We start from the raw sequence: 23,588 nt of genomic DNA, 5'->3' as shown, positions 1-23,588 counted from the left end.
AATTGGGGGTCACCGAATTCGTTTCAGAGATATAGCGTGTGGAAAACTACCCTGATTTTGAAAAATTGGCGAACGTAATTCAGCATGGTCTACAGGGGTTTAAAGTTAAAAATATCGAAGAGTCAAAAAGAACGGAATTCGATGGTGCATTTTGCAAAAAATTCAAACTTCTAATCGATAGATTTTCTTCATTTTTTCGCTAAACGTAGAAAATCGGTAGAGAAAACTATGCATCAAAAGAAAAATAGGGTTAGGGTTTACATAACCCTAAGCCCAAAAAGTTTTGTCTGTGGGCGAAAAATTAATGCTTGGATTAGATTTCAGTTCGTGAAGTTCTAGCTAGTTCTCATCGATCCCGTATCGTGGGATTCTTCTTCCAATGTGACTTCTGTTTCTTCACTGTTATTAGCATAGCATGAAGAGTTTGTCTTCCGGGTGTCCTCAAGTTCGATCAAGATGAGGATTTTCTCGCGGAGGATTCCACGTCCGGGGTTGAAACCAGGAGTCCATCACTAGAAGCATGCAACTGCCATACTAAGCCTATGTCACGGCATTTTTACAGACCGGTCTATTTTTAGGCTTCCTTTCCCGTGAAATAGGTCAGTTCAGGTCTACATGAGCGTGCATCGCTCAGGCAAAAAACGGCGGCCTCAGTTTGTGTTTCTTTTTGTTCTTCCGGTGAAATGATAACGTCCGTTAAAAATTTAGTCTCTGTTTGTGATTGGCCACTGAGGTTCTTGCGGGAGTCTGAATTCGCGGTAACTTCAAACTAAAAATAGATCGGTCCGTGAAAACGCCGTGACAAGAATATGGGGTAGTTGCACGCTCCTAGTGATGGGCTTGGGGCAACCAACGACCGTTTTCTCTCGAATGCTTTTAAATGCTGTTTTAGGCTATCTGGAGTACTTTTAAAGCTCTGTCGGTTAATTTTAGGTTGCGCTAAAAAATCTTTCTGTTCGGTTATTCTAAGGGAACTTGAGTATTCTCGAATTTATTAGGGCTTTTATGTCGCTTTCCCGAAAACCTTAGGTCATATCGCCTTCCCGAAAAAGATAGCTGACCTTTTTTCGGTACTCAAAACGAGATTTTTAACAATACGAAAACAACAGACATTAAATTTCTCATATCACGAAAGTTCGAGGTGACAATTCTCTTAAGAAAATCAGAGGGAATTATAAAGGCCTTCCGCACAGATAATTTACCGAAACGATCCGTTGGGTGCCCCTGATGAACCCCTGGTTGAAACTTGCAATCTTGCGTTATCAAGGACTTTAGAAGCTCGCAAGACCGTGGTGTTCTCAGAGAGTCTGAATAAAGACTAGGGAGTTTTAGCAAATCACGACGGCGACGCCAGCGAGAACGTCACCAAACAAAGAGCATAATGAGTAGAACAATAGTTCTACACGTGCATTTGGATTCTTGGTACATTTCTTAGCCGTCTTCTCCAAAACAACAACATGAAATGACTAAGTTCAACGTATTTTAGAGAACGCGAACCGCAATGGCTAATTTTCTGTATCTTCCTTTGGAATTGACCGCTGCCATTGCGTATTTAGCCTGAGCAAGGTTTTAGACCGATAGGCGTACTGAAAAGATCTACCTACTACATTGCTAAAACTCCCTACTTTTTCGAATGCTAGGGTGACTTCAACGAAACTGCTCACTTTGTTCTCCGATATTTATGGAGGAGCTCACCCCTCCACCGCACGATAGTACCATAGATATGTAGACCAGGTGTAGAGCGGATAGCCTGCGTTGCAGCCGGACGTGTCATAAAATCTCAGATATAGTGCGGTCTGTTAGGTCGCAAATCGTGACAAATCGCGTAAAAACACCAAATTAGGCACAGGTGTTCCTTTTGACATAAAAAACGAATTTAGAAGGGGTGCCACGTGATTTGGCTTTCGGGGGGGGCATAAGGCCCATAGAAATTACGCAATACTCAAACGGTGGCATGAAAGCGAGGCTGTGGCATTTAATGTGTTTATTACGCACCAGTTTTGACGAATGCCGTTGTAAAATGACTAAACTACATTACTCAGACTCAGTTTTGTGTTTGTGCCCAAAAAAGGTCATTTGCCTTGATCACGTGACATTCCCATAATGCATTGAGCACGCTTACATCAAGGAGTGTTTTTGTTGAGTTTTACACATTTAATTTTTAACATCTTCTGCTAGATATTGTAAATTGTCGTTATTTGTTGCTCCATTTCTAAGGATTTGTGTTCTGGCAGCCTCCAGAGCAACTACAGGGCTCAGTGCATGGTAGGTTGGCCTTGATACATTTGCAATGACCACTTTTCAACCTTTCTTGCATCCACACCTCAGCAATTCACTGCACGCTTTAGAGGCTTCTGGAGGTAAAGTCCAGCGGGGTCTCCATCTATCGTTCTCCATTTTCCATCCAAAATCAGACTGGGATGGGTTGTTTATCATGGGACGTTCAGATGCGTGCTTGGTAAAGAGCTCTGTTAAAATGATTCAACAGGGCATCCTAACAACGGGAATTGTATATAAATGGACTTAACATAAGTATAACTTTAAACAAACACGCACCGCTTATTTCTTGTACTATATAAATTAAGCTCTCTAATAGCCCAATTAGAATAACTAGAGGTTCAAGTCCAGCATAGCTTTATGGTAGGACTTGGTTAGCTAAAAGAAACTGATAAGTGGATTTAATACCAGAAAAGGTTGGGTTAGTTGAAATGTTTCTCGTCTTTTCGCTAAACTGGTTAATTCTTTTCGCGTTGTCCTAACAGGTGTTAACCTATCATATACAAATTTAGCAAAAACAAAAACCAACTAAAATTTGTGTATGATAGGTTCTTACCTCTGTTGGGGGAATGTTTTCTAGCGCCCGATTCTTTTTTGTGAAGAGTTTTTGTCGAGCAGTGTTCACATCAGTAGCAAGGCTGGTCCTGTCATAAAGAATCACCACAAAGCGCTGCAGGACATCAAACACAGGAGTGTTGATCTCAAGTGAAAGAAAGGGACTATCATTCACGAAAAGGAAAGCCTCTGTGGCTTCAGGGTATGCTTTCTAGGCCTACCTCGCAGATTTCTTTCCTTTCTCCAGGAATGCTGACGCGATGTCACAACCAATAAGCGCGTGAAAAAATGGAAGCGCAAGGCATTTCTGCTCGCCCAAATACTCACAAATGCTGTTAACGGAAAGCAGCTGGAAATTCTTTCCCATCCCAAAAGCGACCCAAAAGCTCAATCCAGGCCAAGTTGAAGACAACGTGTGGAACTGCGCAATTAGAATAACAATAACATCTGTATCAACTGTGCGAACTAAGATACTTCTCTCCCCCCCCCCCCGTCCCCCCTTATCCAAAGCATCTTTAAGGTGTACGAGAACCCGCGTGTCTGCTTCTTCATGGTTGCAGCTACGCATTTGGTTCCTGGGGTAACTTGAGATGACGTTTTCACCTAAAATTAAAGATGATACAGTCAGTATTACCGTTCTTCAAGACTTGATGGACATAAAAAGTTTGAACGGTGTCTATATAAAAGACCTACTCAAAACTTGGTTAGCATCTTACCCGAAGTTATGTAGACAACTTTGTCAGCTGGAAAGGAAGCTGTTTCAACTTGCTTGGTTAACAAGTCGAACAGTTCCTTCTTGTTATAGGAATCTTGGAGAAACGCCTGCCAGTTCTGAGGTAACTTGACATGCGCAGCCACCTTTCGTCTCACGCCTTTCCCTCTCTTCTCACGGGCAGCCTCTTTCAGACTCTCCACCCGGTATTCATCCCAAACAATGTGGATTCGTTTGGTACTCTTCAGGTGGTTTTCCAGGAATGGTAAGAACTTGGAATCTGCATATTCAGAAAACGTTGCGACGGATGAAACTGGAAGCGCATGCAGAATAGCTGCTCCATCAAAAACTTTGACGTCGTAAGATGCTAGTGGTGGAGGTGGTGGTTTTTCTTTGTTGACGCATGCAATCAAATCAGACTTTTTCGCGAATCGGAGATTGCCAAACTCTGACAAAGAAGGTGGATACGGCTGATTTTCATGCTTGAAGAACTCTTCAAGATCTCCGCCGCGGTGTTGGCTGGCAATACATAAACGATTGAAGAGGTAACGGTCACTTGTTACCGCTGTCAACTTTAAGGACGCTTTGGAGATTTGCTTCGGCTGCTGGCGCTTGAACAATGGCAAGGTATTCTTTGAAATCGCATCGTGAATCGACGCAGTCCTTTCATCGATGACGTCTTTTACGAATTTCTTGTACTGGCGTAATCCAATTTCCTGGACTTTATGCATAGTATCCACGACAGAAGCATCTGCGCAATTGCGCGTGTCAAGGGCAAGTAATTCAGGGCAGTCATCCTTAAAAAGGTTTCCCATTTCTGAAATTGTACTTACAAGATTCTTGACACGACTTTGAAAGGTTTTCTGTGTAGAAAGTCCTTGTCCGTGGTGTTTGTTCTTTTCCTCAACATTTGTTTCACCTTTTAACTGACTTTCGAACTCTTGCAACACTCGAGCAGTTTCTGGTCCGGCCACCATCCATCTCCTAAATGAAATTTTGCTATTTCATAACTTTTCGTTTATTCCTCACATTTGCATTGCGCATCCTTACTGTGCAAAATTTATGGCGTCACAAACGCGCGCTCGTGCACGCGTACATTCAAAACATGGCGGATTTGCCTTGATATTGAGTTCTGTCAGTTGAAAAATGGCTATAGCTCACCAACGAGCACGGGCACCCCAATTCTTTTTTTTCAGTCTTAGTCTTTTCTATTTGCAGTTTGATAGCCGTAGCAAGCAATTTGGTTCCAATATTTTAACAAGGATTCAGCTGTCTGTCAAAATCAAACTTAAAAAGTTTATTTGAGTCCGACACAAGTATTGACTGTAGTTTGAGGCGTGTTTTCATGAGTCTGGGCTCTCAAAGATTTTACAATAACTTGGAATGCGTTCTTGTAATAAGCATTGAATAATGCTAAAATGGGACATTTTCAATGCCTCACTGCTCCTTAACGAGCAAGGGCACCTCCCCCCTCTTTATATTTCATAATTAAAGTTCTCATATGATAAATATTCATTAGACAAAGTTTGGACAAAAATCTATTGACAGTTTTATTTCGGGGGAATTACCTTAAAAAATTTCCTTCTTGAACCATTTTTTATAACATCTGGTGATTTCTCACAGTTTTTCATTTATCCCAAGTTATAACGCTTATTCAGAGTAACGTTTATTGAACACCGGCTCACATATACAGATAAAAATAAAAATTGCCGAACTCCACAAATTGACCTTGTTTCACATCATAGCGAAATGAATTTTACCTCATTGAAGGATGAAGTATACAATATGAAGTGACACTTACAGTTTACATATAGTGAAATTCCGTGTAAAACAACGAGAAACTTCACTCTCAACCACTCCGCTGTCAACCCGGTCACCGGGAGGTAAAGCGGATGTGTATGGAAACACCGCTGGCTTTTTATTACCATTTATTGTTTAAAGAAGAGCCGTACATATTTTTCATTAAGTTACAAATAATTTAAATAAAAGGAATTTAGTGAATGTCTTCTCGCTAAAACATTAATGTCACAAATGAGGTGAAATTCATATCGAATTAAGCTTTATAATGACTACGCATATATGTCGTCTTTTTTGTCTTTTTTACTACAAAAAGGCATTAAATTTTTACATTTGAGCACAGCTTTATTGAATTTTCATTTTTTGTCTTTATTTTACCTATACCAACACTTCAACCACACTGTAGTCAACAAAATGAATTCTTTCATAGCTAATAATGGCACGTGGCTTTTAACACACCACAAGTGAGACTCATTTACAAAAAAATCCCCTCCCCACCCCCCCGGGGTATTTTTTTTTTGTGGCACCCCTTCTAAAATGATTAGTTATACCCTCAACTAAATTTGTGCCAAATTTGGTGCTTTTACGCGTCTTGTCACGATTTTCGTAATTTTCCGACCTAACAGACCGGACTAATATAGCGTTTAGACTGTCTGCGACGCAGGCTAAGAGCGGATTGCCTCTTGTTGATCGGAGCGGAAATTTACAATAGCAGCTTCCAACAACTGCACCCCTGTCATCAAATTTGGCTTAGAGTGCCTTAAAATTAACACCTTGAGTTTACACTTCTCTGACCCCAAATCCAGTCCGACGTAATAAACTAGCTAACGATTGCCCACGAGAACTTCTCAACGATAATAACAAATGCATGTGTATCAGCAATTCCCATCGGTCGACGGAGCCAAAATTTTCAATAGCAGTTTCCAGAAATTTCAACTCTGTCTCGCGAACAATGCCGTTAAATTTAGCTTGGAGTGCCTCAAGATTTCTACCTATAGCTTGGATAAGTCTGCTCCAAAGGCCAGCCCGACGAAAGAAACCATTGCCCACGAAAACTTTTTAAGGAATAGAACATATCTGTATCGGCAATTCCCATGTATGTCACAGCCGCCTCTCCCCGGAAAGATCGGACAGAGGAGAGAGGCGGCTGTGACACAGGCCATCGCGCAGAATTCTATTGTCTTTCGCGACAACTACTTGCAGTGCTCAGTTTTTCAATGCGCGGAATAATAATTACAAATATTAGCTGTCGGAATTCCGACTGCTCTCGTCAATGAATCGGCGGCTGTCAATCAAACGGTCTGATGTGTGAAGTAAATCCCAAGGTGTAATAAGCTAACAAAAGCGCTCTAATTTAAAGAAGGCCTGCGCTCTTCACAAAGACTTTTGTCAACAAAGTCGTGTGCAGCGACATTCTCACTTTTTTTTGTTGACATGTCACACTCGAAATGGTTTGAGCGCGGGAGCCAAAAGTTCTCCCACAAAAAATTCTTCTTCCAAAGCGTTGCCAAATGGAAAGAACGGTGCGCATAAAACTTTCTTCTACTTTATCGTTGTCCTCTTTTACCCGACCGGTCAAAGCAGTTCATCAGACGTAGTCTTTTACTCGATCGGTTCACGTAGTCTGTCGTTGATCGAGGACTTAAAAGACAATACAGGTCTTTATCTATTCGAAAGATGAAGAGGAAAATAAATGACATTTCTGTTTGAAATCCAGAGCCGAACAAAAAAGCAAAGGCACGCAGCGCGTCTTACGCCTGAGTGAGCATTGTTGTCCACTGCATGTGTGAGATAATTATTTAAAATTGGAACCGTTTTAATTGATCAAAACATTTAAAAGGCCCAGGTTCGAGTATTCAGTTATTAGAATCCTCTTTGGAGTAACATGTCAAAGCGTACGAGACAGCAGCTCGGCTTTTACGCATCACTATTTGATGACGCTTATGATCAGTTATAAGTACCGACCCAAGCAAAAGCCCGTTGTTATGGGTATTTATGAAGTTGAGCGCATAGTCTCTCAACGAAATCAAGGGGGCAAGGCAGAGTATTTTATTCAGTGGAAGACTTATCCTTAACTGAAAACTCATGGGAGCCGTCGGAACACTTCTTATGTTGATGAAATTACATGTAAAGTGATGTTAAAACGACGTTCCAAACACTCTGAGATCTTTTTTTCAACGAAAATCAAAAATGATCTCTTTGAGACCAGCTGAGGATGAAGTACTCTTCTTCGCTTCCTTTAACTCTTTTATCTCTCTGAGATCATTTTTGCCTGACATGTGCAAGAAAGTGGGGTTAACCGGGGATTCAATGAACTCTAAAAAGAGCTCCCGATCAACGCGCTGCATTTCTTGCACAGATAACAAGCTGAAAATTCGTTTATTGCAACTCGCGCAAAGCGTTACTTTAAATAAATACGATGGTTAAGTGATACATTTTATCACCTCTCAATTTCAATGCCTTATAGCGTCGGCGTGTGTCCTATTGTTTGTGGAGGTGGAGCTTGGCATATATTAATATTCTGCCGGGAAATTCAAAAGAGTTTCCCTCTATTGTTCCTCTAGTCTCCGAGGCGAACGAAGGCTGAAAGATCGTTACGAGTGTTCGAAAGTTGGCAGAACGACCACTTCGAAACATTATTTTTCGTTAAAACTTGGCATAAAGCTTCCTTTAACAACATACATTCAAAGCCGTATGATAACCGTTAAGAAGGGCACTTTGAAGGAGTAAAATTCTTCCTCCAAATATTTCCTCATACAATATTTTCCCTCAAATGGACCAAATTCAGGAAAAGAAAACGACTAAATCCACTTTTCGTAAGATTTCAAAAACTGTCTCCTTTATTCCATCAATGTCTCATCTACAAAAGCGCTATGATAACCACTACGAAACACAAGTATGAAGCACGTAAACTCTAAACAAGTATGCGTAGTCGGCCATTTTCTGGTCATTTTCTTTATTGTTTAACCATCGGCAGCCTAATTAATAATTAAATTTCGCGCGCACTCTACATTTAAGTCCCGAATATGTCGCGGCATTCTGCGCGATGCTACAATTCCCATTGATCGCCGAGAAATGTCGGACATCAAAAAACTAAACAATTCACAAGTATCAGTCCTAGGACTGAACTTCAAAACATTTGGTTTTATTTGTGGTGAACCGTTATGGTTTGAGGTTAGAACTGTAATAGAAATGTCAAATGAACTATACCTAGAAACTAAGAAAGCAAACAAAACAAGTTTCTATTTTTAGAGCAACGGCGACAGTCACTTAATACCTTGACCTGGAAATGTAAAACGATATACTTGCCTGCAATGTTGAAAACATTGCATTGCTAGTGATACAGTGATATCAGGTCAGTAGAATTACCTCAAAAACTTTACGGATGATGGCGAACATCATTTGCATATTCCGCACCACAACTAAAACCTGTTGCTTACGCAATCCCCGGGTTAAAAAGGGCGAAAGAATGTTCTGCCTTTTGTCACACTACAAAATTCAGCAGGGTGCCAAAACCAAAAAAAAAAAAAAAAAAAAAAAAAAAAAAAGATTAGCATATGGCATCTCCCAGTTGTCTTAACAGCTCAGTTGGTAGAGCACTGCACCAGTATCGCAGAGGTCATGGGTTCGAATCCCGTTCAGGCCTGAATTTCTTTCAGGCTTTAATTTCACAACTGCTTAAGTCGTGTGTACTATAACTGCGATGATCAATCATGTCTATCATATCTTCATATCTTTCTCCGCGGTTCAAATAGACAATATGGTCTTTCATATATTCACTAGTAAATTCGACTTCGTGAGACTTTGAAAGAGCCACCCATTATCTCTTACAAAAAAGGTAAACCTTTTAAATTAAAAGATGTACTCGTTAGAGCAAAACTCAAAAGGTCAACTGAAATGTAAACAAAACATCACGAAATCAGGAGTTGTGTGAATGATGTAAAAGGTAAATAATGGCTAGTCTAGCGTGACGCGGAAATGTCTTCGAGTAAAATCTTGACGTCAAACATATATTGAATCATCTCTCTCCCTCTCTGTGTGAGTTACGCTGGATTTCATTGCTATGGACATATACGCGAATAATACTGAATTAATTACTGAATAATACTGCGTTCAGCTGAATAGAAAGCCCTATATTTGAAACCCTATACAGGATTTGCAAGACAACAAGGATCAAAGCAAATTCCACGCTTGAGGTAAGACATGCGAGTAATTGCGTAGATTCAGGGAATTATGAGAGTTGTAGTTGGGGAAACAGATCTCTCGCTTGTTCAGTCGTTTCTTGTTCGGAGTAAAGCATTATAATCCCATTTCTGATTAACATCTTCATACATCGTCGTTGCGTTTTTATGCAAATGAGAATTTACTTCAAAACTTGGCTTGTGGCTGAGTATTTAAAGTATCGGCGGTCCTGTACTTTTGTAGTTTACCGGGTATCGAAGGAACCGTTCATGTCCAAACTATCCTAGGTCGATTGACTTGAAAACTTTGACCGGAAGTCGACCTAAAAAGATCCTAAAAGAGATCCCAAAAAAGATAATGAGTGTCACAAACCACGGTTTCGTTCTTTAGCCCAGCGTGAAACAAGCATTAAATTTGAGACCGATCGTCTGCCGATCTGGAACAAGAGAACTTAACTTCAATAGGGGTATCGAATGGTTTTGGCATTTGCGAGCATGCGAGCAGTGCGTTTATTTTTGCGAGCACGAGCAGTGATCGAATTTGTCTTGCGAGCAGCGAGCACTTTAGGAAATACAAATGGCGTGCAGCGAGCACTTTGTAATTTTTTTCACCAGCCGGAATCTGTCTTTTATCAAAAGGAAATTCTGTTTCGCACCAAGTAGTTAGAGTAATCTGGCTGACACCTCCGATTCAGGACAATAGGCGCAATCACGGACCCGAACACTGTATCAGCAATAACATGATCATTTAAAATATTTTACCTGTGTTCCTGTGTCTTTTTGAGCTGTTTAGAAGGGATTTGAACAGAAGCGAAGGCATTTCAAATGTTATCTTGTCTGCTGATTACGTCTCTGGTTTTCATTATCGTCATTAACTATTAACTCTCATCGGGGAAGAGATTATCAGAGTTAATATTTAATTAAGATAATAAAATCTAGAGACGTAATCGGAGCGTCATATTTACAAAGCGGCAGACAGGATGGTGTTTGAAATGTAAACCGCCTTCGCTTCTGTTCATATCCCTTCTAAAAGCCTCAAAAAGACACAGGAACACATGTAAGTAACAGTATATTTGTTTTAAATGATTATGGCCACGATCCATTCAGCCAAAATTTCCGGGCTGAGGTTTGAAAATTCCTTGGTGTCGAATGGATCGCAACGAGTCCGAACCGTCTCGTTCCATTCCACTCGAAACCAAGTTTCGCGCTCATTTAAATGGAGGATGTTGGATCACTCAGTGCTCGTATTAGAGCTAGATGACGATTTCGACGGTGATATCAATGAAATGGTGTGTGAGCTGTTTCATGCTTAGTACTTTAACCAGTATAACGGGTTATTTTGAGCAGACCGTTCCCAGATATTTCCCGTATGAGTTCAAACACCGCTTTCGAATAGACTACGAGTAGCCCTTCTATCGCTTAGTCCGTTCGTGCGTGACGCGAAAGACAAAGGCGAGAGAAAAAATGGCCGCGCGAAATCCTGGGGACGAGGAGCGCGCGAAAGCGAATATGAATACACCGATTCCAGAAAAAAACCGGAAGTCGCACCGAAACGAGGCTTAATAGCCCTCGCGGTAAATATTCAAAGCAACGTGGCGAACGAAGAAGAGATGTCAATCTCTATTCTGATGACATTCCCGGCGTCAGTGTGAGCGAAGAACAGATTGAAAAATTGACACTTAGGCAATTTAAATTCTGGCTTAAAAGTCGCCATATAAATTTAAGTGGCAAAATAAAGGAACTTTTGGAAAGATATGTTTGCCATCCTTCGATTGTCTCGATCTCTAATATGCGAAAAAACAACCTCACCATTTTTATTGCCGAAAAGAACTTTATTCATGATCAGTTTAGGAAAAAGAATCTGAATGAAATGAAAATTTTAAAAATCTACGACCCTGACCCGAACAATAGCTTTACTAAAGCTAAAGTAGCTTAAAGTAGTAAAACTGATGAAGCAAGAGCTCGAAAGAACATACGGAAGTAAATTTAAAAATTGTTCCGGATATCGGGAATATTGCAACACAACATCCAAACGTAAACAAATTTCCTACGGCTGATTCATTTTTCGCTGACGACTTCAGTCAGAACATCCGATCTCTCTTCATGAATTAACAATCGGTGCGACAGAATAAGACAAATCCTGGAGTTCAAAAGATGCTAATCAGAGTATCAAACAAGACTACGATCTACTCGCCAAGAATGGTGCAAACAAGGATTCGGTACAGTGACAGCATCAATGCGTTACAGGGTAGGACGCAATCACAAAGCTGATTCATTGGTGAAATCACGAATAAAATTATCAAAGAAGTGTAACAAAGACTATCAGCCACATGCCATGAAATGTGGCCTTGAATATTAGCAACTAGTAATGGACAAGTACATTGAAATAATGCATCAGCAGGGATAGACGAAGGTGCAAGTAACGAAATGCTTTTTTTGTACAAGAGAAAAGGGAAATTTTGGGGGCTCCCCAGCTGAGCTGGTTACAGACCCAAGTAAGAGCAATCTCCATGAAATCATTGTAGCCTAGAATCTCATTGTTATGGATGGTGAGACCCTGAAAGATTGCCTTATAAAATCAATATGCAAAATGTTTGATACTGGTTTAAAGGTAAAAAAGAGTCATATTTACTTCAGTTTATGAAGTGCAATGTACAACAACTACTCTTTGTTGTGAACAGACTTGGAATGTACTGGCTATAAATTGGAAGTAACTGAGAATTTTTAATGAGCAAACTGCCTTGGACATAGAATGGTGGAAGGAGACGCTAAAGAATATTGAACAATTTATGACACATATATCATAATTATATGAACTGGCTTACCTAATGCTTAGAGATGGCCTTACAAGATGTGATTATTGCTAAAGCCAGAATAAATAATGTATATCAAAGTTCCAATAAGTTTGTCCAGCATTTAATATGAGAGAATTCACCTACTTCTAGTTTTTCTCTGATAATGGTGAGTGAATATTTCAAAATAGTTCAAACCATTTGGGAAACTATAAGATCATACAATGTAGGAAATTCTCAATGAGGTCAAATTCAATTGTACTTTTATGTTATTCATGTTGGCAAATTATACACCAGACCATGTGTCCTTCTATGTTACACCCTGTGCCAGAAAATAGAACATGAAGCCACGGCCACATGATGCACAATTTCAGTATGGTGGAAATCACCAAATATTTAATTGCCACTGACTAATGAACAATATCATGTACTCTATTTACATTCACTACCAAATGACAAATTAAACATTAGGTGTCAGGAATTATTAGATAACTTATTTTTCCGCCAGTTTACAAGCAAATAGCTCACTATCCAGGGTTGATTAACAACTCTACACAATCTTAGTGGAGTTATACCATCAATTATATGCCATCCATTTATTCTCCTAACAGCCATTTCAGCTTGTATTCTTACATTTGCAGTTCTGGTTCATGGTTGAAAAACAGTCTTCCTTAGAAAATTAGTAAAATTATCGTCAGCTCTGGTTTACTCGGTCACATAGAAGGAATGAAGATTATAACCTTCTTGCTTGCCAGTAAATGCTGTCTATCAAATCCCTGACATTAGGGAAATTCCTACAAGGCCTTAAAATGTGTTGTCAGACTTTTAGTAGTTCACTCTGCTTCTCCAAGTCTTGGGTATCTGACCTTTTATCTCCCTGCAGTCTATTCTGCACTTTATGTTTTCAAATTCAGCCTGAAAAACTTCAGGTTAATAAATAATGGCCAGGCTCCCCAACATCAAATAAAGGAAAAAAAAAAAGGATTCAAAATTCATCAATGGCTGTATTTAAATCACTAATGTCCTTCCACATTCCACATTGTTTTTGAGAAACTTTTTTTGTTTACCTCAGAGGCATGAAAACTGATTAATTCCTACGTTGATTGAAGCTGATGGGTATTCACATCTGTATTCACTTCTAGCTTCTTTGCCAGACTCTGATGCCTCGCATCTTTTCGCTCTACACAGAGATTCCTCCTCAACTTTTGTTCAGGGGAAAACCGAGGGTACGGCTCCCAGTTTCAATAAGTGTACTCAGTTTAAAATCACTTGGCAAGAAGTGCTCGGAAAAACAGAAAATATTTCCTACCGAAGTAAAATAGGCATCTCCCCTTTTCATAAGTATTTCCCACTTTTTCGTTCTTTCTTTATCTGGCTTGTCCGAAGGAAACTCAGTCGTGGAAATGATAAATTAGGTCGGTTTTTGCTTCGATTATTAGAGTTTGCAGCCGTACAACATTTGTGTCCAGATCTTTTCCTTTTCCTTACCACATTTGCTCCTGACAAGTTGCTCTAACCTACATACATTCGAATTTTTTCGTTCTTCCCCGACATTTCGACCGCCACTTTGAAAGCTCGAGGGCTATTAAGCCTCGCTTGCATGCAACTTCCGGTTTTTTTCTGGAATCGGCGTATTCACTGAGCTTGGCCTTTCTGCCGTCCATTTGAAAGATTGAACCGGACTTTCACTTGAAACCGGACATTCACCTAAAACTTTCCGCTGCTATCGGCAAACATTTCACCTCAGCTGGATGATCTGCTATGTCAAATACATAATGTAAATTCTCGGTTGAAACTCTGCATTTGAAATTTTCGCAATAACTTTTAGATTTACACCTACAGTCGGAGCGAAAATCGTTACAAGATGCCTCATTCGCCGTTTTCTTTTAAAACTTCTTTGGCAGTTTCGCTGAACGAACACTGAACGATACTTCTCACGGCATATGTTTTTGCCTCGCTACTTGAAGCGTAGAGTGGAACAATTTTATTTAGGATGTCTCCCAGGGTATTGACAACAGGCGATAATAAGAGGACGTCAAGATGAGAATCCTACACCGAAAAATCACTCGGCGATTTCGCGCGGCCATTTTTTTCTCGCGGTTTTCTTTCGCGTCACGCACGACGGACCAAGCGAAAGAGGGACTACTCGTAGTCTACTTTCGAATGACGTAAAGAACATTCCAAATTCTCTCGGGAAATAAATCGTCTTTAAGAGCCGTTAACAGCCAAAACATACACTTGGCTTGCGAAGCAGCTACAGACCTGCTGTAACTGCACATGGATGTACGAGTTACACCGATGGATCCGCTGTTAACAATCAATAAAAGCTGCAATGATAAGTGTTTTCCTCCATGTTGTACATGGAAAATACCGAACAGCGAGGTACTGGGATTGAGAATGGTTCGGAATGGTCAAATGGAACGGTCAATACGGTTGAAGAATAACTCGTTTTGTTCAGAAAAATGATCTTAAACTGTTTTATCACTTAAGAAAGCAACCATTTTTTTGGTATATACCATGCAAAGGTGCTGAATGTGACCTGAAATGTACGCATTGGTATAAAACATCTAAATAATCATCATCCGTGCATTGTCTCGAAAACTCAGACCCTAAAAATAAAACAAATTTTACACTGCCTGATTACTGCAGATTGCTGCAAGCCGTCTTGTTTACTGTTCATCGATACAATGTCACAGCCAGAATCTATGACTTTATGACATATTGAAATCTATCAAGAAAAAAAAAAATATCCCGCGGTGGTAGATACTATCACGGATCACGAAAGTATTACTCAATGTTTGCATCGATTCTTGGTTTCTTTATGAGTATAAAACGAATTTATCCACAGTGTTTTAGAAACCTTTCGATCCAACTTTGTGCGAGGTGCGTTGCGTGATTTTTTAGAGGGTCACGTTACAGAATCGGATTTCCGCAAACCGGAAATAGCCTCATGGATCTATAAATTCTCCTTCAATGACTTCCTTACAGCCAACTCGACGAAATTCTGAATTATTTACTTTTTAATTACTATGATTGACCGCTATGCTTGACCGAATTAAAAATGAAAACTATTGCCCCTAACCTGCGAGCAGGCGTTTTCTTTTAGGGAACATTGATTAATCCACGCGAGCTCAATCGATAAACCGATAATCGATATCAATCGATAACAATTCAATTGATATCGATTGCCCAAAGCAATCGATGAAAATCGACGAATAAAAAACTTTGTGAGTTCGATTGTTATCGATTGCCGATGGTAATCGATAACGATTGATTCATTGATTGGTATCGAAATTATTTTTGTCCTTTTACAAGTTACTCTGATAAAATGATTGATAAAATTTGTCTGTAATGGTTCTTATGAGTCATTTTATCTTCATAGCCTGTGTATCTTTTACAATCATCAACAAAATAAGAAGAACAGAAACAACTGACAGAAACATTTTGGGCCTTACATCTTTCTTGGTGTAGTTTACGACATCGGAAGAGGCTCAGGTCTGAGTAGCAGTGTAAAACCCTCCAGTCTCATTGTAGCATCAGCATTTATATGAAACAAAAAAACGAAAAAAAGAAAACAACGGAGTCATTGTTCTATTGATTTCAAATATTTGCATGAGAAAACAAACGTAAGAATAGAGTAAGATAGAAGGAAACTATAACCATGTATAACCATGTAGTAGCATAGCAGTAATCACTTTGCCGCCATAAATATTGACCAGGGACAATACATGTAAACAGGAGCCATAATCGGGGACGGAGACCGTAAGTCTTGGGATCCGCGCGCACCTATGATATGGGACAATTTTTCTATTTTTAGAACAAATTGCGCCATCCTGACGTCATATATCTGCGCAGATCCACGCACATGTAAGAAAACTCTTTACTCTGGTATCGAGTTAATTGTGAGTTCCCCAAACAATGCTTAATCATAACCAAACCCTGTTTTGATAGTTTCTTATTGTTTCTGTTTGTTTGGCGAGCTCGCAAAATTTTTTGAAAGGAAAGTCTGACACGTACAAGTAGCTCATTTGCAGACTTTGCATAGTGCAGCGCGTGCACGTTCAAGTCCGAGTCGGTGTTTTCAATTGTCAACAAATCTTGACAAAGATTTATTTCGTTGTCTTTTGTGCCGAGATGCTGCAACAATTTTCACCAACACCAAAAGGCTACTAAAATCATATGTGTTTCTTTAACATAGTGAAAATAAAATACACAAGGCCAGTTTTGATAACTCAACCAACAAAATCGAAATCTTTATTCGAGTGAAAGCGTCATCGTAATTTTGCTGATTATTTCTGCTTTATTATATGGCTTTGGCATGTGGCCGATATAACACGGAGGACGCTTTTCTTTTCGTTCCGCATTGCCTTCAGCCGCCATTTTGGATAACTACACTGAATAAAACAACCGCTGTACACAACTGTGTACAGCGGTTGTTTTATTCAGTGTAGTTATCCAAAATGGCGGCTGAAGGCAATGCGGAACGAAAAGAAAAGCGTCCTCCGTGTATTGTAAGTATATAATCGCAGCTTCTTAACATACCACCCATCTGAAATAGTATATTTTAGGGGTAGTTCATTTTAGGGTAGTCCATTTGGGTAGTCCCTTAGGGTAGTCCATGGACTAGGGGTCAGTGTTTTGTCCATCACCATTTTTGCACAAACAAAACTTAGCAGCATCTACAGACAAACTTTATTGTCACTTATTGGGCCTTGATAAAATATCAAGCGTTGCTTACAATTCAGGCGAAACTCAAACTTGCAATTATTTATTTTTTTCTTACTGTTCGGTCGAGATAGACTCTGGCGAAATCCTCGCAAGCCGGCCGTGAACTCCTTAAATAGAAAAAAGAGGATATTTTTATGGGCGATTCAGTAATCTGGGCATCTCGTGTTCTTTTTTTTCCAGTTATAATGTCATTTATTGTTGTTTCAACAGTGTTAAATGTCAGTGACACTGTAAAGTTTCAATACACCCCCCCCCCGAACCTATGATGTCAAGCATGCACCTTTAATTTCTTCGATTCCTTTCATTTGCCTTGTATACAGACCAAGTTCCCTATCTTTAATGCCTAACTATCATTGTGTATTTGCAACTTATTTTTGAAAGGTTACTTAGACATTTTGCCCTATTTTCAGTCTTCTTTCTCTATATAAGCTTACATCAAGACATTTCAGTCCCAGGGAATGAGAGAACCCTATCAATTCTGACAATTCTCTCTTATAGAGTTCAATTATTTTAATTCATCACTCTTTCAGTGTGCAATCTTAAGCCCTGACACCCAGCCATAAAAGGAAGTCTGGGAACCCTGTTACAATGAATTGTCTACAAAAGACGCACCTCTTCTGTCAAAATGGTACTAATGTATGTGAAAGGGTAAGGGGTTGGACCTTGAAATGGAGCTTCCCTATTTAAAATCATGTAGAATACCCCCTTCCTACCCCTCCTTGTGTAACAAGGATGTTGAAACTGTTTTGTGGAAAAAGGCAATTGAAAACCAAAACAGTGCCAAGGGATTGAGTGATTATCAATGTAAGTTCCCATTTGTATTTTGAATTAAAATGGGCATAACGTTATCCACAACAGTATAAAATAATGAACATACTTTGCAGGTTCATAGGGAGACTCAAACTGATAATGAAAACAATAATGAAAATGAAAATGATCTCTGAGATAAAAACGTCCTTTTCATGGCTAGTTATTATCTCACAATGTGTTGTGAAGAAACTGCTTGCAGGAAAATATGAATGTTCAACAAAAAAAATGAACAGAAAAAAAAACAACAAACTTTTTCAGAGGAGCTCCTATATTCTTAAACTTACATTTAGGGTAATAGAATTTGTTTTTACACTTTCACACCGAAGAAAACACCACGGGAAATGAGAATTATTGTTATTAGCTGCATATTTTTTAAGTGGAAACATTTCCCATAAAATTTCTACATTATGTTCTTGCCAGTATGACAACATACCAAATATATTTTGGAGAGAGGAGTACTTAAAAAATTAATACAAACTGGTGTAGTTTAATTTTTCATTTAATTTTTGTAAACCTCTTACAGAATGCAACTTTTGGTTAGGTTGCACTCCACTGTCAAGGAAGAAAGCACACCAAGGTGGCTTTGTATCTTTATTATGATTTCCATTATCAATAAAAAATCACACTTGGACAGGTCTTTTGTGGGTATTTGCTCATTTACCACCTATAAAAAACAAGATATAATGTATAATTTTTACCTGTGCTGTAAATTTTTCAAATCAGTTTGTTTTCACTCTCAGAGTGGTTTTTAAAAAAGGATCACAAGCACACCACCCACTCCTCAGTCCCAATTCCTACCCTACAACAGTACAGCCAGGATCCCATATCTACCCCCCAACATAACTTCCATAATACTCCTATACTACCATACAATCTTTTTTATATTTTGTACAGACAGACCTAGATGCAAACATCAGATCTCTGACTTTTTGGTCCACTTCATCTCCACTAGGCCATGAAAGCAATCATTGCAAATTTCCTTATATTTGTTGCTCTAATTTATTGTTGCTCTCAGATTCCCCCTTCCCTTTTGATGAAATTAAATTGGTTTAAAAAAAATAAACTGGTTTGAACAAATTAAAGCAGAGGTAGAAATTGAGCCACAAAATTACTATAATTTTAGCATGAAGATATTGAAATATAACTATACTATTAATATCCATATGTTCTATTGTAAAGACAGTGTAACTACTTAAATTGACCTTCATTGTCAGAAACAAAAATCTAAAAACACCTAAACACAGGTCAGTGAGGATATTGTCAGTTTTGCTTTTGCCAACAACCACTCTGCCTCAAAAACATAGAAGATAATGACAGTAATAACAAAACCCACCTCTGTCAATTCAATAACCACACCAAATTCCCCTCCAAATTCCTTTCAACACCTTACAGTAAAATTTTGCCAACAGCATAAAGTCAACTCAATGCTTTAAAGTACTTCTATCATTAAATTGTTACCCCTTGAGTCAGAATTTTCAGGTGTATCACATAGAATTCCACAAAAGATTAAAAGTGCTGTCTACCTTTTGCAAATATCTGCATCAGTTCCAAAGATATTTAAGTTTGAAAAATATAAATATGCAAATGAGGCGACTGATGTTGTCATACACTCAACCCAATATTACATCAGGTTGGTAGGCTTATAGTAAGAACTACAGGAAACACACCTATGGCTATAAAAATTATATACAGCCTGTATTTTCCCATGGCAACTCACTCTTTTCCAGTCCCCTCTAACTTGATTTCACTAATTCAGTGATTTTCAGCTTGAAAAACGTTAAACGAGGCTACGACTTCAACCTTGCATATTAATATCTGCTTCCTGGATTGTGCTGATGAGGCACCATTGGCAAATATCAAAATGGAAAGCCAAAGGTGGTCAGAAAAACCTATATCAGGGAAGGTTGAACCCAGTATGTTGCCATGGTAACAAAACTGTTATGCTCATATTATGGAGGGCGTCTGCAAATTTCATCATAATAGCACTTTAAGCACTGTCCCTAGGAGTCCATGGTCGCTTGCATCTGGACAATAATTCAAAACTTGTCTGGGGTGGATGATCTAAATGGTAGGTGGGAGACTCCCGGAATATTGAGGAGAGTTGCTAGAATGATTGTATAACTATCTCTTCGCAGGTACTCTTTAGACACTAACACTACTAACATGACTTAGTTTTGACAATATATATTTTGTTTTTTGGATACATGTATACTGTTACTGGTCATACAAGAGGTACCTTGCTATTGAGTTAAGTCTTAACGTGTGTATTTTAAAGTCACTCCAAAAAACACATTTTATGTCAACGCTAATGAAAACCTCGCACTAAGGTTAGCCACTCACAGAAGTTTCAGCGTCTAAACTGCGGGTTTTCCTTACGAAGTTCGCCTCCCAAGAAGCACCCAGGTCAAGTTTTCATGACATCATTCTGTCCAAGAGATTTTGTCCTAATGGCTTCCGACAAGCCTTTTGACTACCACTCTGGGTTATGGCTGCTCTTGAGACATATTATTTTGACCTAAACATGCTCTAAACTCCGAAATAATAGCATTGAAGGTAGAGAAGAGGATAATCGCTTGGAAAAAAAAAAGATTTTGCAGACCTTGTGACAGATGTCAAGTCAGTTGCAGGTTCTTCTCCTTCCCGCCAATTTTGAGCTGGACGGAATGAAGTCACATAAACACAGCCTGGTTGCCAAGACAGTTGCAGAATGGTGGCCTCCAAAGTCACTTCTGAATTGCGAGACGAACCTCTTAAGGATAGCAGGCACTTCAGAGGCTGAACCTTTTGTCACTCCCGACTCCCCTTGGGAGATTTTTTGTCGGTCACGTGATGTGACCATTGGACTTTAGTCGCCATGTGTTTAAGTAAGCGAGTGTTTTGAATCGCAGGAGTTTGTCAAAAGTTATTGTGCCGTTCGTTTAGCTCGCAGCAAACAGTTCGGTAAGTTAACATTTCGCCTTTGCTATTCAAAGAAACTTTGGAACTTGACACCTTTTTGTAATTTTCAGAAAACCTCACTCTTACGTATACATTCACACACGTATGCCTTTGATGGAAGCGAAGAGTTTTATTCAAGTTGTTGTGACTTTGTTCATCGACCGAGGCCGTGCGGTCGATGTGTGCCTTTGAAGCTTGAGCCCATTGTGAACTGTGAGTTTTCGACGTTTGTTTTGAGAGGAAATAAATACAGGTACTACTGTACTGACACCTTTGGTGAGTGGAAAAGCTGAATATTCACTTGCTATAAGTGAAGAAAAAAGAAGTAAGCTTTTTGGAGTGACTTTCTCCTTTAAACTGAAGACATGTGAGCTAAATCCAACAAAATGTATATTAAACCTGAGCCAGTTCAGTATGATTTATTACAAAATATAAATCAGTCACAAAAAAATTGTTAGCAACTGATATTACTGTATAAAGGCTTCTGGAAGGGTTATACTTTTATAAAGCACCTGGCAGCAAGTACTATTTTGGTTTACTAAAGAAAGGCTCTTGTTACTGCTTAAGGAAACTGTGTTTGGTACAGTAGGTGTCAAAATATTATGGCTTTGATGACATGATAATAGAGATATGAGCCTTGGTAATTTCAGGGATAGGGGATAACCAATCTCCAAATAATAGAGTTATGGGACTTCACTATGAAAGTGATGCCTGATGCTTATTATAAATTGTGTACATTACTCCTAAAATGTATGATCCAGAATTTTGTTTTGTGGGTAATAGCTCAAATTCATTTTCACCTCTATGAGGTACAAATATTCTAAAAACAACCATCACTGACAATTTTAAATTACAGTGGAACTCTGTTAATCCGGTTGCCAATGAGCCACAAAAATCTGACCACATTAACAGTGTTCCGCAGAAAGCCTTGCTGTAAATTAGCAATTCCCTGGTGTCCCCCTCCTAGTAGGAGTTTTGCACGCATGCGCAGTAAGACCTGTTGTTCACCCACGAGGTTGCGAGTTGTCGGCCATGTTGAAAAGTGTACACGTTTATCTCCTCGGAAATTAAAATGTTGTATGTTCTAAAGGCTGAACTCTTTTGCTGACCTTCGAACCTGGGACATACGGAACATAGCTGGTAGCAGAGTGAGGTTCGTGGAGAGATTTATTCGACATGGAACGACTAAAGAAAGAGAAAATGCGATCGAAGTGCAGGTACACGAGGACCAAAAACAAGCTCATGATGGTGATGGAAGCAGGGCTGTCGTCAAGGATGCAAGTTATGGAGAGTTTGGATGTATTTTCGCGCGCTTATGAGGACGTGCTTGGAGTCTGTGAGAATTTAGGAAAGTGTTACGAAGATATGAAAGACTTGGGAAATTTCAGTGCCCTTTCGAACGAACTGGAAGCGATTGAGGAGGATTTCACAGAACTCGAAGGACTTGTGAGGGGATACTTGAGCAACGCAAGCAATTCATCGGTCAGGGAGCAAACGGAGCAGCTGAAAGAAGAAGTATCCAAGCGAGAAGTAGAGCTTAGTCGAATTGAACAAGAAATCGAGCGAACGTATGCGAAATGCGAGAAACAACTCGGACAGAAACTTCGTAGCGAGAGGAGAACGTAGCGAGAACCAGACCAAGAAGCGCGGGAAACTGACCACAGTGGCAGCCGAGAACAAGAATTAAAGAAGAAATCGGGAGAATTAAACGAGTGCCTGTCGTCCAAGGAACCGATAAAGGAACAAAATTCTGGTGTTCAAAAACAGCCTGTTGTGTCTTCGTCTACACATGTGCCAATTATTTCGACTGCCGTTGGAGAGATGTCCGGATTGTCTCCGCTTTCGATGGGCGGAGTTGTTTATTCGTCTACTCCGTTTACTCCGTTTTATCCTCCATGTTCGGTGCCATCTACATCTATGCCCGGTTTGGTTGAACAGTACCTTCAGACACAGCAGCCCACTTTAGTTTTACCTGTTGTTTCGGTTGGAAACTTTGTGAATCGGTCGGATTACTTACCGTTTACCGCAGTAACAGCGTCCTCACCGAGTACTATGCCTTATGTTCCATCAGCAACACAGCAGTTACCTATCAGTGGAGGCCAAGCTCACTTAATGCCCACTGGGAACAGTCAGCAGCTTTCGTCCTCAATTTCAGACCAGATCAGCACTGACTCTGCTTTACTCGAAACAGTTACCATTCCGAAGTTCTTTGGCCAAAAGAAGAACTATGAAATGTGGAAAGCGCGTTGTATTCTTGTGTAGATCGCACCAAAGCATCACCTGGGTACAGGTTGTTAAGGTTACGTGAATGCCTTCAAGGGGAAGCCCTCAAAGTAATCGAGCATTTGGGCCATTCCGTTGCTGCCTATGAAGCTGCAAAGTCTCGACTAGAGCGGAAGTATGGTGGGAAACGTAGAGCTCTCACTCTTCGCCTCGAAGAACTGGATGCCTTTAAGCCAATAAGAGAGGACAATGAGAAAGACCTGGAGAGATTTTCAGAGCTGCTTGATGGAATTGTTGTGAACTTGAAGGATGCTAACCAGGAAGCCGGAGCTAGGAAATGGATCATTGTACATTATTCTTCAACGGAAGTTCAACAAAGGCCTTCTCTCTAAGTACAAGCAGTGGATTAGTGACAACCATCGCATTGAGAATGTAGGAAGACTGAGAGAGTTTGTTGACAGGGAGTCTGAGTTTTTGACCACAGCTTCTGAGACCATAACAGGTGTCCTCAGTGGGTCCAAGAGAGAGAGAACCTTCCTAGCTGAAGTAGATCCCGAACCTAAGAAGAAACAGGGG

The 23,588-nt window shown here is 39.7% G+C and overlaps 1 protein-coding gene across 3 annotated transcripts in view; it reads left to right on the top strand.

The window, feature by feature from the left end:
* Positions 1–8,908: 8,908 nt before the first annotated feature.
* Positions 8,909–23,588, top strand: part of LOC145465851 (uncharacterized) — a 51,605-nt gene continuing 36,925 nt past the window's right edge. The window contains exon 1 of one of the 3 annotated variants that reach the window (XM_081449606.1): positions 8,909–9,537. The gene's annotated coding sequence lies outside the window, so the exon portion shown is untranslated. Of the gene's footprint in view, positions 9,538–9,854; positions 10,580–16,786; positions 16,826–23,588 lie in introns of those variants that run through there. The other 2 variants (XM_081449605.1, XM_081449607.1) reach the window with 2 other exon arrangements.

The sequence above is a fragment of the Orbicella franksi genome, chromosome 13 (assembly GCF_964199315.1).
Source record: "Orbicella franksi chromosome 13, jaOrbFran1.1, whole genome shotgun sequence".
Taxonomy (NCBI): Eukaryota; Metazoa; Cnidaria; class Anthozoa; order Scleractinia; family Merulinidae; genus Orbicella; species Orbicella franksi.
The sequence above is the reverse complement of the archived record's forward strand: the minus strand, read 5'-3'. Positions and strand labels throughout refer to the sequence as shown.